This window comes from Microtus oregoni, unplaced genomic scaffold (assembly GCF_018167655.1).
Source record: "Microtus oregoni isolate MIOR12 unplaced genomic scaffold, Mior012 000062F_ref0000492, whole genome shotgun sequence".
In the NCBI taxonomy this organism is placed as follows: Eukaryota; Metazoa; Chordata; class Mammalia; order Rodentia; family Cricetidae; genus Microtus; species Microtus oregoni.
Genome location: NW_024543872.1, coordinates 5,014,862 through 5,027,329, shown reverse-complemented (window position 1 = coordinate 5,027,329; position 12,468 = coordinate 5,014,862). Strand labels below are relative to the sequence as shown.

At 39.5% G+C, this 12,468-nt stretch overlaps 1 protein-coding gene and 1 pseudogene across 1 annotated transcript in view; one reads left to right on the top strand and one right to left on the bottom strand.

Moving 5' to 3' along the window:
* LOC121439607 (glucokinase regulatory protein-like) overlaps positions 1–12,468 on the top strand; it is an 82,953-nt gene that overhangs the window by 22,182 nt on the left and 48,303 nt on the right. The gene's annotated exons all lie outside the window — the stretch shown is intronic.
* LOC121439668 overlaps positions 1–12,468 on the bottom strand; it is a 36,472-nt pseudogene that overhangs the window by 6,515 nt on the left and 17,489 nt on the right.

Genomic DNA, 12,468 nt, shown 5'->3' with positions numbered 1-12,468 from the left:
GAGCCTGTCCTGGAACTAGATCTTGTAGACCAGGATGGCCTCGTACTCATACAGATCCACCTGCCTCTGCTTCCCCAGTGCTGGGATTAAAGGCGTGTGCCACCATCACCCAGCTGGCAAGGGGATTTTTAATTTGAGGGTAGCTCAGCAAGACCCTAGCTTAGAAAAAAAAAAAAAGCCAAAGAGGGAATAAAAGATCCCAGAAATCTCTTTGTGAGCAAACATATTTCTAAAGAGGGCTAACAGACACATTTCTGGAGCTAGTCTGATTATGTAAATCATGCTGGTCTTGAACTTACATAGATTCACTTGTCTCTGTCTCTAAAGTGCTAAGATTAAGGGTATGTGCTATCATGCCCAGGTTACAAATTCAATTTTTTTTTTTTTTTGTTTCTCGAGACAGGGTTTCTTTGGAGCTTTGGAACCTGTCCTGGAACTAGCTCTTACAAACTAGGCCGGCTTCAAACTCACAGAGATCCACCTGCCTCTGCCTCCCAAGTGCTGGGATTAAAGGCATGTGCCACCACTGTCCGGCACAAATTCAATTTTTTAATAATTTATTTATTTGTTTTTATTATTTTATGTGCATTGGTGTTTCGCCTGCATGTATGTCCGTGTGTGTGTGTGTGTGTCACATCTTGGAGTTACAGACAGTTGTGAGCTGCCATGTGGGTTTGAACCTGAGTCCTCTGGAAGAGAAGTCAGTGCTCTTTAACCGATAAGCCATTTCTCCAGTCTCTACAAATTCAATTTTTGTAACTACTCCCACCCCCATCTTGACCAAATACACTGCCCTGTAATCATGAGAATATATATAGCTATTAGAGTATGTGTTATATCTAACAGTAATCTAGCCTCAGGATGTTCTGGAAACTCGTCTTTATTTATATTAAATCCAAAAGTCTTACCTCAGGTGATAGAAAATTCAATCTGAATTTAGAGAGTCTTGGCTTTATTGAGATCAAGCATCATTTTCCTCATTTTTCTTGAATGACGAATAGGGACATCAGACATTAACTCAACACCACCAGCCACAACAACATCACACTGGCCAGAAGCTATCAGACCAACAGCTACAAGATACAAAGGATATATGCATGAACAACTTTGTAGGAATAACAAACCACTGAAATATAAGCTTCTTGATTAAAAAGTTCTATAAATGAGGACGAACGAGATGGCTCAACAGGCAAGCCTGAGGAACTCAGCTCCATCGCTATAGTCTATGGCAGAAGGAGAGAACCAACTTCCACAAGTTATCCTTTGACCTCTACACATGCATCATGACATGCATACATGCAAAATAAATACATGAAAATTTTTTGTAACAGTTATCAGTTTTATATAATAATAATCAGTTTTTAACTTTTCCTTCCTTCCTTTTTTTTTTTCTTCTGGATACAGGATCCTGGAACGCACTATGTAGACCAGGCTGGCTTCTAAATCTCAAACTCACAGAGATCCACCTGCTTCTGCCTCCTTACTGCAGCCACTACACTTGACTAGTTTTTACTTTTCTCCTTTCCTTTCCTTCTCTTTTTTCCTTCCTTCCTTTTTTTGTTTTTTGAGAAAGGAACTTCCTGTGTAGACCTGGATGTCCTGGATCTCACTCCGTAGAAGAGGTTGCCCTCAAACTCAAGAGATCTAACTGCCTCTGCCTCCCGAGTGCTGGGATTACAAGTGTGTGCCGCCACCACCCAGTCTGACATCAACTTTTAAATAAATTGATATTCTTTTAATTTATTTATTTTATTATGTGTGTATGTGTGTTTTGCCTGCATATATGCATGTACACCACCTCTGTTTCTAGTGCTCACAGAGGCCAAGAGGGCATCAGATCTCCTGGAACTGGAGTTAATAGCTGTGAATTGCCATGTGGGTGCTGGGAATCATACCCTGGCCCTCTGGAAGAACAGCCAGTGCTGAGCCATCTCTCCAGCCCAACTCAAACAACATTCTAAACCTAAACATCTTCTATATTTTATATGCTCCCAGCCTAAGTTTTCAGAAAGGTTTCTTCCACACTCCACCCCCTCCCCATGCAGAGAATATTAATTTCTACTACATGAGGTATCTGACTTCTCAGATCTAGGTTTTCCTGTATGGCAACTGGCATGCAATATTTTGTTGCACCCTGCTCAGTAGAGAAGCCCCCAACTACTGCTTCTGGCATCATTCCTCGCCATCCATGAACTGACCGGTCTAATCTGGCCTTGATATTACTGTAACATTAAATATTAAGCCTCTCAAGTTTCCTGTCTTTAGAAGTAGCCATTTAACATCCCACAATTTTAGGAAGATTGTTAGAAGCTAAAATATCATATAGATTGCCAAAAATGTGGGTACCAAGTGAAGAAAAAAATGAAAACATTTTTGCATGTGTGAATGTGTGCACGCAGGTGTTAGGGCACATATGGCGAAGTGTGTGTGTGTACATGTGTGTACAAGCCAGAGGCTGGTATCTGATGTCTTCAACTGTGTCCATCTTGTATATTGAGACAAGTTCCCTTACTTGAACAGAACTCACCAATGCGGACTGTCTAGCCAGCCAGCTTGCTCTGGGAATCCTGTCTCTGCCTTTCGAATTCCGAGATTACAAGCAGGCTGCCACACCTACACATTTATGTAGGTGCTAGGGATCGATCCACTCTTGTCCTCATGCTTACTCAACAAGTGCTCACAGCTAAGACATATTCCCACGCCATGACTTAGACCATCGAGAGCAGGAATTAACAACTATGTTGATGTTTGAGGCTGCAGTACTCTGTCCTTATGGGAAAATGTCCAATCAGAATTACCTATGCAGGCCGGGTGATGGTGGCGCACGCCTTTAATCCCAGCACTCGGGAGGCAGAGGCAGGCGGATCTCTGTGAGTTCGAGACCAGCCTGGTCTACAGAGCTAGTTCCAGGACAGGCTCCAAAGCCACAGTGAAACCCTGTCTCGAAAAACCAAAAAAAAAAAAAAAAAAGAATTACCTATGCAGGATAAACTATGCACCTCCTCCCACTGACAGTCCCAGTAGCAGCCAGCCCAGGACTAAGGAAGAATGCAACTATCCCCACAGGGCATGGAAACTACTCTGGAAAATCCCTAACTTTCATACAATTTTATCTTTATAAAAACACAAATGAAGAGCTCTGTGCTAATTGCTTCCTTCTCTTAAGATTAATTAAAAGGAGTAAAATCAGTAAGCACCTTTGGATTCCATTTACACATACCTGTAGTCATAGCTTGGTTTGAAGAGATACAGGCCATGGTAACAGTGTGAGCGGGAGTCTTGTCAGAAAAGCCAGCTCCAAGGGCAGCCTTCAGGGAACAGTGAGGGAAAGAAAACACACATGTAAGTGAGGTTCCGAGCCCTACTCTGGAGAATTATGAAAAGAGTTTATTTTAATATTCTACAGAGCAATGTTTAAAATAAAATGGCTCATTAGTTTTTCTTCCAGACACTGAAACATACTCTTAAATTCCTGGTAACAAGTTTCTTTTTTCTTTTAAAATTTTTATTACAATTATTTATTTATGTGAACGTGGGTAGGCGCATTCATGTGAAGGACACTGTGGGCTCAAGGGACTGAACTCAGGTTGTCAGGCTTGGCAGTATATCCCTTAGCAGCTAAGTCATCTTGTCAGTCCTTTCTGTTTTTCTTTTCTTTCTGTAGCACTGGGGATTAAACCTAAAGCTCACCAAGCTCTAGCACCATGAAGATCTATCCCTTTTTACTTTAAAACAGGATTTCACGAGGTATTCTTGAAATCACTCTGTGGCCCAGGTAGCCATGAACTTGCTTGTCTCCTGCCTCAGCCTCCCCAGTATTCAGGTATGCAGTCTGCGGACTACCAAGTCCAGCAGCCTGGTAGCCATTTTCAAGTGTGGTGTACAAGGCTACAGCATTCTTCAGCCTCACCTAATTAATAACAATGCTTTGCTTCAAGCCTTCAAGGATACCATGTAATTTTATCTTTCTTAAAATTTAATATACAACTAAGAGTGAGGAAACGGCATCACGGGGTGAGATTTTCACGTATCCCTGAAGCTATAAAGCCTAGCAGCAGAGCAAAGGCTGAAATGTTTCTACAGAACTGACCATTAAAACCACAACAAAAGCCAGGCGGTGGTGGTGCACGCCTTTAATCCCAGCACTCAGGGGGCAGAGGCAGAGTTGGAGGCTAGCCTGGTCTATAGAGCTAGTTCAAAAAAAAAAAAACTTTAGGGGCCCTGAGGAAGTTTGAGGGCCTACTAATCTAACAAAAAGTGGCCTCTAATTTCATGACCCAGTCAAAGACAAACATAAAACAAAGATATCTATAATTGTTTTACAATATTTGTTGGGAAAATTTATGTTGCCAAAACATTCCAGTTTTGCTAATGTAAAGAATTTAGTACACTTAGAAAAAAAAAAACTTTTTAATACTAAAGCTTTACTTTAGGGGAAAAAAGTTCCTAACTTTTCCACCTTTATTATGAAACTACAAGGAACTATTTTTAGTAGTCTTTTTTGAAATTAATTAACCAAATACAAACTGTCTAATATGGACGTTGCAAATTCTCGATTTAAAAGGCTGGGTCTCTTAGCTAATCTTTGCCTTTATACTTACACTGCATTTGATACTATTTGCCATCTGTAGGAGCAGAAAGCTGCTACTTTTGTGTAACCAGTATGACCGTACTCTGCTGTCTCCAGGGAGACCTGACACTAAGTGCCCAAATGACTGTGCTAAAACGACTTCCTGGCAACTGCAGGTCAACTTCTCAACCTAAACCAGTTGGAAAGAAAATCAGAAGCAGGTGTCAGGGGCAAAAGGAAAGACTCCACAGTGGGGCAAGGGTAAGGGCACTCAGGTTAGAACAGCTTGATCCTCACAAGGCCACTGAAGCACATTACCCTCGGCCCCAGCTGACCCAAAGGACTGACAGAGCTTTAAATAGAACTGGCAGCTGGTGACCCTTGTGTGAATACTTCTATTTAAAGAATAACTCACTTTCAAGGCACCAAGAAGAAAGGAAGAAGTTAAGCGGAAGGAGAAATACACTGAGGTCTTTCAACAAAGTCAGGATTGATAGAGGTACAAGGCCTTTTAGGAGTTCATATCAATATTAGCACAGGTCCTAACAAAACTCTTTATCTGGCTTTAGTTGGATGTTAAGTTCTACTACTTATTTTCATAACTGTCCCATCAACTCTATCTTTCTCCCTAGATACAAAAATTACCTGGAGAGTCAGGCATGGTGGCTCACAACTTCAATCCCAGCACTCCGGAGGCAGAGGCAGATAGATCTCTGTAAGTTTGAGGCTAGACTGGTCTATAGTGAGTTTCAGGCTAGCAAGGGCTTCATAAGTGAGACTGTGTCTCAAAAAATGCTTACGTGGAATACAACATGATTGATATTAGTATGAGGTAGAGGGAGAAACATCCTCATGTGAATTATATAGCAGCTGATGTATTTACACATTTAACACTTCCAGAAAAATTCATAGAAAAACATCATAATTCTTATTTGAAAAATAAATAAAAATAGAGAAAACTGAAAAGATTTAATATTTACTTTTTCAGTCTTATGCAAGTCACCTCCTATTCATGATACAGAAGTTGAAAACATATTGTGAGGTGCTTGATGACTTTATGCACTCAAGAAACTTTTTTTTTTATAAATTTCACAGCTTAGGTTTTTAATGGACTAGAATCATCATTATAATTTATTCAATCATTCTGTAGTTGAGCAGGATAAGTAGTTCTTCCAAGATTCATCCTTGTTTTATCCCACAAACTTCTTGTCTTTCTTTTTAATAGCCCACTGGAGCTCTTATTAGGCATGTAAAATAATGTGAAGCCGCAGAGGAAAAGTAAACACTCTATGAGAACAGAAACCTCTCCCTGCTCTCAGTTCTCTTCTGCCCCCCCAACAGCATCCAGATGGTCACTTTGTGAGCTGTACAGTGCTGGGTGGGACTTTAGCCGTTTTAACATTTGTAAAAGTGTAACAAAAAAAATGCTTTTGATCTGTACATTTTCTCTTCTATCTTGGCTGGCAATGGAAGTTATTATCCTTGTAACTATAATGGACACAGAAACACAGACATGAAATAAGATAAATATGCTTGCAAGCCAAGTTTCTCCAAATAATTGAAACAAAGCCCAGAAGACAGGTTTGAACTATTCAGTCAAATGCCTGTGGGATACTCATACTAGTTCCAAGGCGGTCATTATCTCCATTGCCCAATAAACACTAGGTGGGTGTGTGCCAACTAGGGTAAAGGTAAACTTGTATGAAATACCTACATAAAAAGAAAAAAATCTGCCTACGTGTCATCTAGTCAAAGGCAGTAAATTATAGGCAAAGCTTCCTCTGACTACAAAAGTGAAGCTATGAAATTGGCTATAAGATGTTAAAGTTTAACTAGAAACCACGATGGCTAACATTACCAAGAGTACTATCAGTCACACACTGCTATACTGTTTCTTTAACACAAGAGACAGATAAACTAACATTTCCTAAACCCACTCAAATAATCTGACTTATAGCAAAATGTGAATACATAATAATAGTTATGTGATAATAACAGTAATTATTAATAATAATAGTTATCTAATGGAGGCTTTTAAAGTCCAGCCTTAAAAACCTCCTCTCAGGGTCCAAACTAAATGAACGAAGAAACTAGGATTCAAGCAATGGTGAAGGAAACAGGTCAACTCACACACATCTTCTCGCCATGTCTCTTTATTGTACTCTTCTAATTCTTCTGCCTTTATTCTAATTCTTCTGTCTTAATTGTCTATAATTTCCTAGTTCTAATTCTAATTCTCTGTTACATTCTTTGTTTTCTTCTTCATTATTCTTCCTACATTCTTTATCCTTATATATTTCTGCTAATTTCTGCCAGCTTCTCTCTCTCTCTCTCTGTCTCTGTCTCTCTCTGTCTCTGTCTCTCTCTTTCTCTGTTCTACCCAGCTTATAAAGACCCACAAAATCTTGCAGGCATTGCCTCTGAAGGTCGCATACCAGTTCTTAAGTAAATGATAAGAAACAGAGTCATTCCAACAACTCACAGTGCAATAAATCCAGACAGGAAGAAAAGATCATTTTGGCTGGGTGGTGGTGGCACACGCTTTTAATCTCAGCACTCAGGAAGCAGAGGCAGGCAGACCCCTGTGATTTCAAGGCCAGCCTGGTCTACAGAGCTAGTTCCAGAACAGCTAGGGCTACACAGAGAAACCCTGGTTCAAAAAATAATGAAATTTTAAAAAGCTCTTTCTTCCAGTTAATCCCTAACTCATGTGCAGCAAACCGTGGCTGTGAAAGAAGTCTCTCTGTTATCTTCTCTACAGAGGTACCCCTACAGAGCTAAACCAATGAGAGGAATAAAGAAACTGTATGTTATATCCTATACTTCTTACTGTATATAACATATATATCTTAAACAGTTTGTGTTAGTGGTCGTAAAGGCCAGGCTCTCTCACACTGGAGACTATTTGTTTACAAAGGTGTCCTCAGAATGCAGCATGAGCTGCAGGAACAAGGGGTATGGCAAAGGAGCCCACCCAGCACTCGCCAAGGCACAGTGACATTAAAAACATTTTAAATCTTAAGATATATTCTTCTATCCAGCAGGTAACCCTAGACCATAGAAAGAGAAGCTGTAACTTTTTTCAGGGGCTATAAAGTTAGTTTATATTTTCTAAATAGCCCTGGCCATTCAGGGATCTTATCCCATGGTGTCTGGGCAAAGGCTATAAAACTGAGGTTAGGAATCTATGCAAAAAGTTAATTATTGTCCCTGGTACTGCAATTAGGGTACTTTGCACTATTTACCTTGTCTCAACAAATCATACAGCTGGCTACATGTCCTAGTAAATAAGATTGTATTCATTTACTAATAGTTTATCTTAAAATCCAATTAGCAAAGCACCTGGACTGATCTAAAAGCGACTTTAAAGTTTTATATCAGTTAATTGTGTGCGGCTATCTTGGCAGCTGGGGATATTACAGCTCTTTTCTTTTTTCCTTTTCTTTCCTTTTGTGTGTGTGTGTGTGTGTGTGTGTGTGTGTGTGTGTGTGTGTGCGCATGTGTTTTGAGACAGGGTTTTTCTGTAGTTTTGGAGCCTGTCCTGGAACTTTCTCTGTAGACCAGGTCTCTGGCTCCTGAGTGCTGGGATTAAGGGTTTGTACCACCATTATAACACCTGACTCTAGGGAAGTAGCTTTGTATTTGTTTTATTCATCAAAACTCTATATAGGCTAACATTATTAATATCAATTAGACAATACAGCTAAGGAAGACCCAGCTTCTTGACAATCCACAGATAAAAATGCCCAGTAGATCAGGAATGTATTTATGAGATACACACATATATACAGGCTAGAGAAAGAATGCAATTAGCACATTTAAAATTACAGGCAGAAGCAACAGTTTTCTGGAGTTTGCATTTCTTGCAGGCCTTGCAAGGCAAGTTTCCTCCATTAGAAGTTAACTCTTGTGACTTGACACCTTCAATATTAATTGTAACTTCTGTAATAAATGATAAAGGCCTTCAGCACACATCATCTGATTTTTAGTTAAATACATATTTAGTTAATGAATTTTAAGACTTCAATGACTTTAAAACGGTAAATTCTTGGTTGGGGACTTATCTTAGTGGTAGAACACTTGGCACTAAGTACAAAGCCTTGAGTCTAATCTCTAGCACCACATGCGTGCTTGTGTGTGCGCATAAACACACACACACGCACACACACACACACAAAGAAATAAATTAAAAAAATATTACTTCAAATTGATTTTTTTTTGCCACTTTGGAGGGGTTGGGATAGGGGAAGAAAAGGAATCTTTCTTTGTAGTCATAGATGGCCTAAAACTCATAGATTTTCCTGCTTCTGCCTTCTGAGTGCTGATATTAAAGGCGTGTGGCACCAAGCCTAGAGCAACACAGCTGTTGCTATTGTTTTGGAGACAAGATCCTACTGCAGCCAGACTGATCTGTAACTTACTACATAGTACAGTAAGTAGTGGACTCCATGGTAATCCCCCTGCCTCAGCCTCTCAAGAATAAATTACAAGCATCAGCTATTATGTCCAGCTTTATTAATCTCTTTAAACATATAATTTTGCTTTACTTACCTCTCTAGCCACATTGCTTGTTTTTACTTCCTGAATAACCGTACCAAAAATGATATAATCAACAACATCCTTTGGAACATTGGTCCGATGCAACAAACCCCTAAGAGCAGAAATCCAAAGAAAAGAAACAGTTCAAACATGCCAGAAAACATCACATAAAACACTGCACGTTTTTAAACAAACAGTGCCTGAGTTGGAGGTATAGGAGAGTGCTCATCTAGTATATATAAGGCCCTAGGTTCAATTCTAATCACCAGAATAACACAAAGATAAGCCCTTCTCTTTAAAAGGCCAGGCACAAACATTTGGCACCCTATCAAAAAGGAAATGAATGACAAGGGATGTGAAGGCAGTATCTGATGGTCACTTGATAATGAGACATTAGAAGGAAGAATCAAAAGTTACTTTGGAGCTGGGCAGTGGTGGCGCACACCTTTAGCATTCAGGAGGCAGAAACAGGCGGATGTCTGTGAGTTTAAGGTCAGCCTGGTCTACAGAGCAAGTTCCAGGACAAGCTCCAAAGCTACAAAGAAACCCTGTCTCAAAAAACAAAAACAAAGCAAAAGAGAGAGAGAATTTAAGGAGCCATCAAAAATAGGAACACAAGTACACATTTGTCAAAACTCAAAAGTGAGTTATATAAAATCTGTATGGAGTTAAAGGTGCAGTTCACTGGTAGAACATTTGCCCAGTATTTACAAGTCCTTTGGGTTAAGAACCCCATCACTGAAATAAAGAGAAGAGGGGAAAGGAAGAGAAGGGGAAGGGAAGGAAGTGGAATAAAGAAGCAGGAGATGGAAGAACATCATAAAGCTGCAATACAAGAACTCAAAGGAAGACATGTCCACGCACAGTCCACAGTGTTAAATGTAGAGCACAGAGAGGCCCAAGAAAAGAATGCTCTATTTATGATCCCTAAAGAGAAACTTCCAATGTGTAGCTAAGCAGAGATTTGGGAATGGAAATGATTATTATTATGTAATTAGGGAGAGTAAACAGTAAACAGAGAAACAATGCTGTGGCATTTGTTCTTAAAGTCTGGCAGGAAGACAAGAAAACTGACTGATGAGCAGAACGGTTAAATGAAAGTGTTTTCCAGTTAGGAAAAGATCTTCGGCTGCTTGGAGACACTAAAGCAAAATATCACTGGACATTAGAGAGTATATTATGTAGGCACAGTCATATATTTTATGACTACACCAAAGTATTCATCCATCTCAACCTCATTTCGTTACATTTAAATTAAAAAAAATTTTTTGTTTTGTTTTTTGAGACAGGGTTTCTCTGTATAGCTTTGGAGCCTGTCCTGAACACACTCTGTAGACCAGGCTGGCCTCAAACTCACAGAGACCCGCCTGACTCTACCTCCCAAGTGCTGGGATTAAAGGCAGGTGCCACCACCACTCAGCTCTAATTTAAAACTTTTACTTGCTTTGCACATGAACCTTCGAGTTTTTTGTTTTTTAATTTTTATCTTAGGTGTATGAGTATTTGCCTCCATGCATGCAGATGAAACAGGATGATTGCCATGAGTTTGAAGCCATCTTGGCCTACATAATGAGTTCCAGGCCAGCCTGAGAATATTTTATGAGAATATTATAATAAACACCATCCACATACCACATATATATATATATATATATATATATATATATATATATAGTCATGTCAAGATGGTACACACAAAAGTTGCAGATAAAGATGCCTTCCAATCAAAGCTGTTCAAATATGACATATAAAGTTAAAATTTAATCCTATCACGGGACACACCTTTAATCCCAGCAATTGAGATGCAGAAGTAGGTCAATCCCTAAATTCAAGGTCAGTCTGTTCTATGGTAAGTTTCAGGTCAGTCAGAGTTAGATGGTAAAACCCTATCTTTAAAAACAAAAAACCCTTGTATAAGGTAGTTAATATTGCTTCTTGCAGCTAGGCAGTAGCAGTGCATGCCTTTAATCCCAGCATTTAGGAGGCAGAGGCAGGTGAATGTCTGTGAGTTTGAGGTCAGCCTGGTCTACAGAGAGAGTTCCAGGACAGCCAGGGTTACATAAAGAAACCATGTCTCGAAAAACAAACAAAAACTTACTTCTTGCCATATAAAGTTTAACATATCCTAAACATGAAAATTCTACAGAACATACTACTTCAAATGCTAAAACTAGGAAAACATTTTAAATGAAAGAACAGGAAACTTCATTTACTTACGAAAGTGCAGCTCTAGCCAAGTCATGTGGCATTAGGTCTTTGTAGCTGGGAAAGAAAACAAATAATTTAAACCAAAAGCCTAGAGTTTCAATAACCTTTTAAATTATTTGAAATACAGATTATCTAACATACACTGCTGAAAATGCAACCAATGCTACTGTCATAGTCATTCCCTTGGTTCAAGTGAAGAAATAGTGTGACTTTGCTGTCATCTTAAAAAACCTGACAAGCCCTAAACACCTACAGAATTTTCTGGGTATCTGACCAAACAGATGTTCTAGCTGCGCATGGTGCTCAGACCCATAATCCCAGCACCTGGGAGGCCAAGACTGGAGGAATGCTCACAAATTCTAGGCCAGTCCAGCTACAGCAGGAGACCCTGTCTCAAAAGGAACAAACAAAAATCCCAACCCCAAACATCAAATATCATGTACATTAAAAAATTATATCCCATACTTTTATTATTCAGAATGGCATGTGTTAAATATTCTTTTTAAAACTAACCTTCTTTTTTGAGAGCTTTTTTGGGGGGCAGGGGATGACTACATTTTTTATTTTGTAAAGCTCAAAAGGATACAAGGGGCATGTTTTAGTTGTTTTATGAAACTTTTTCCTTTGAAATAATCTGAGATTTACCAAAGATCAGAAAGGACAGAGCTGAGTTCTTTCTAGCCAGCTTCTCTATCCAGCTTCTTCAAGGTACTGTTCACTAAGCCACTAACTTTGTGGCTCTCACCAGTTTCCTATGAACACCCTTTTCCTGCTCCAGGGTCTAACCCACAGGGCCATGTGGCATCTAGTTGTTATGGCGGCTTAGCCACCTCTAAACTATGATAATTTCCCACTTTTGACACCTGAGATCGGAGGCAAGGCACTCTTCTCATTGCTTCCTATTGGGATGTGTGGCATTAAAATTACTTATTACCGGTGATGTTAACTTGAGCATTTGGTTCAGATGGTACCTATCAGTTTTCTCCACTATAAGCGACTATTTTCCCTTCCTGCAAAAAGTCTGTTAGAGTCACTAACCCCAGCCTTCCTGCTCTTCCCTCCCTCCTCCCTCCACATCACACATGAGGCTCTACACCTTGTTTAAGTCTTTTCTCTCTTTTAACATTTGGTGCTGTGTGCTCGTACATTTG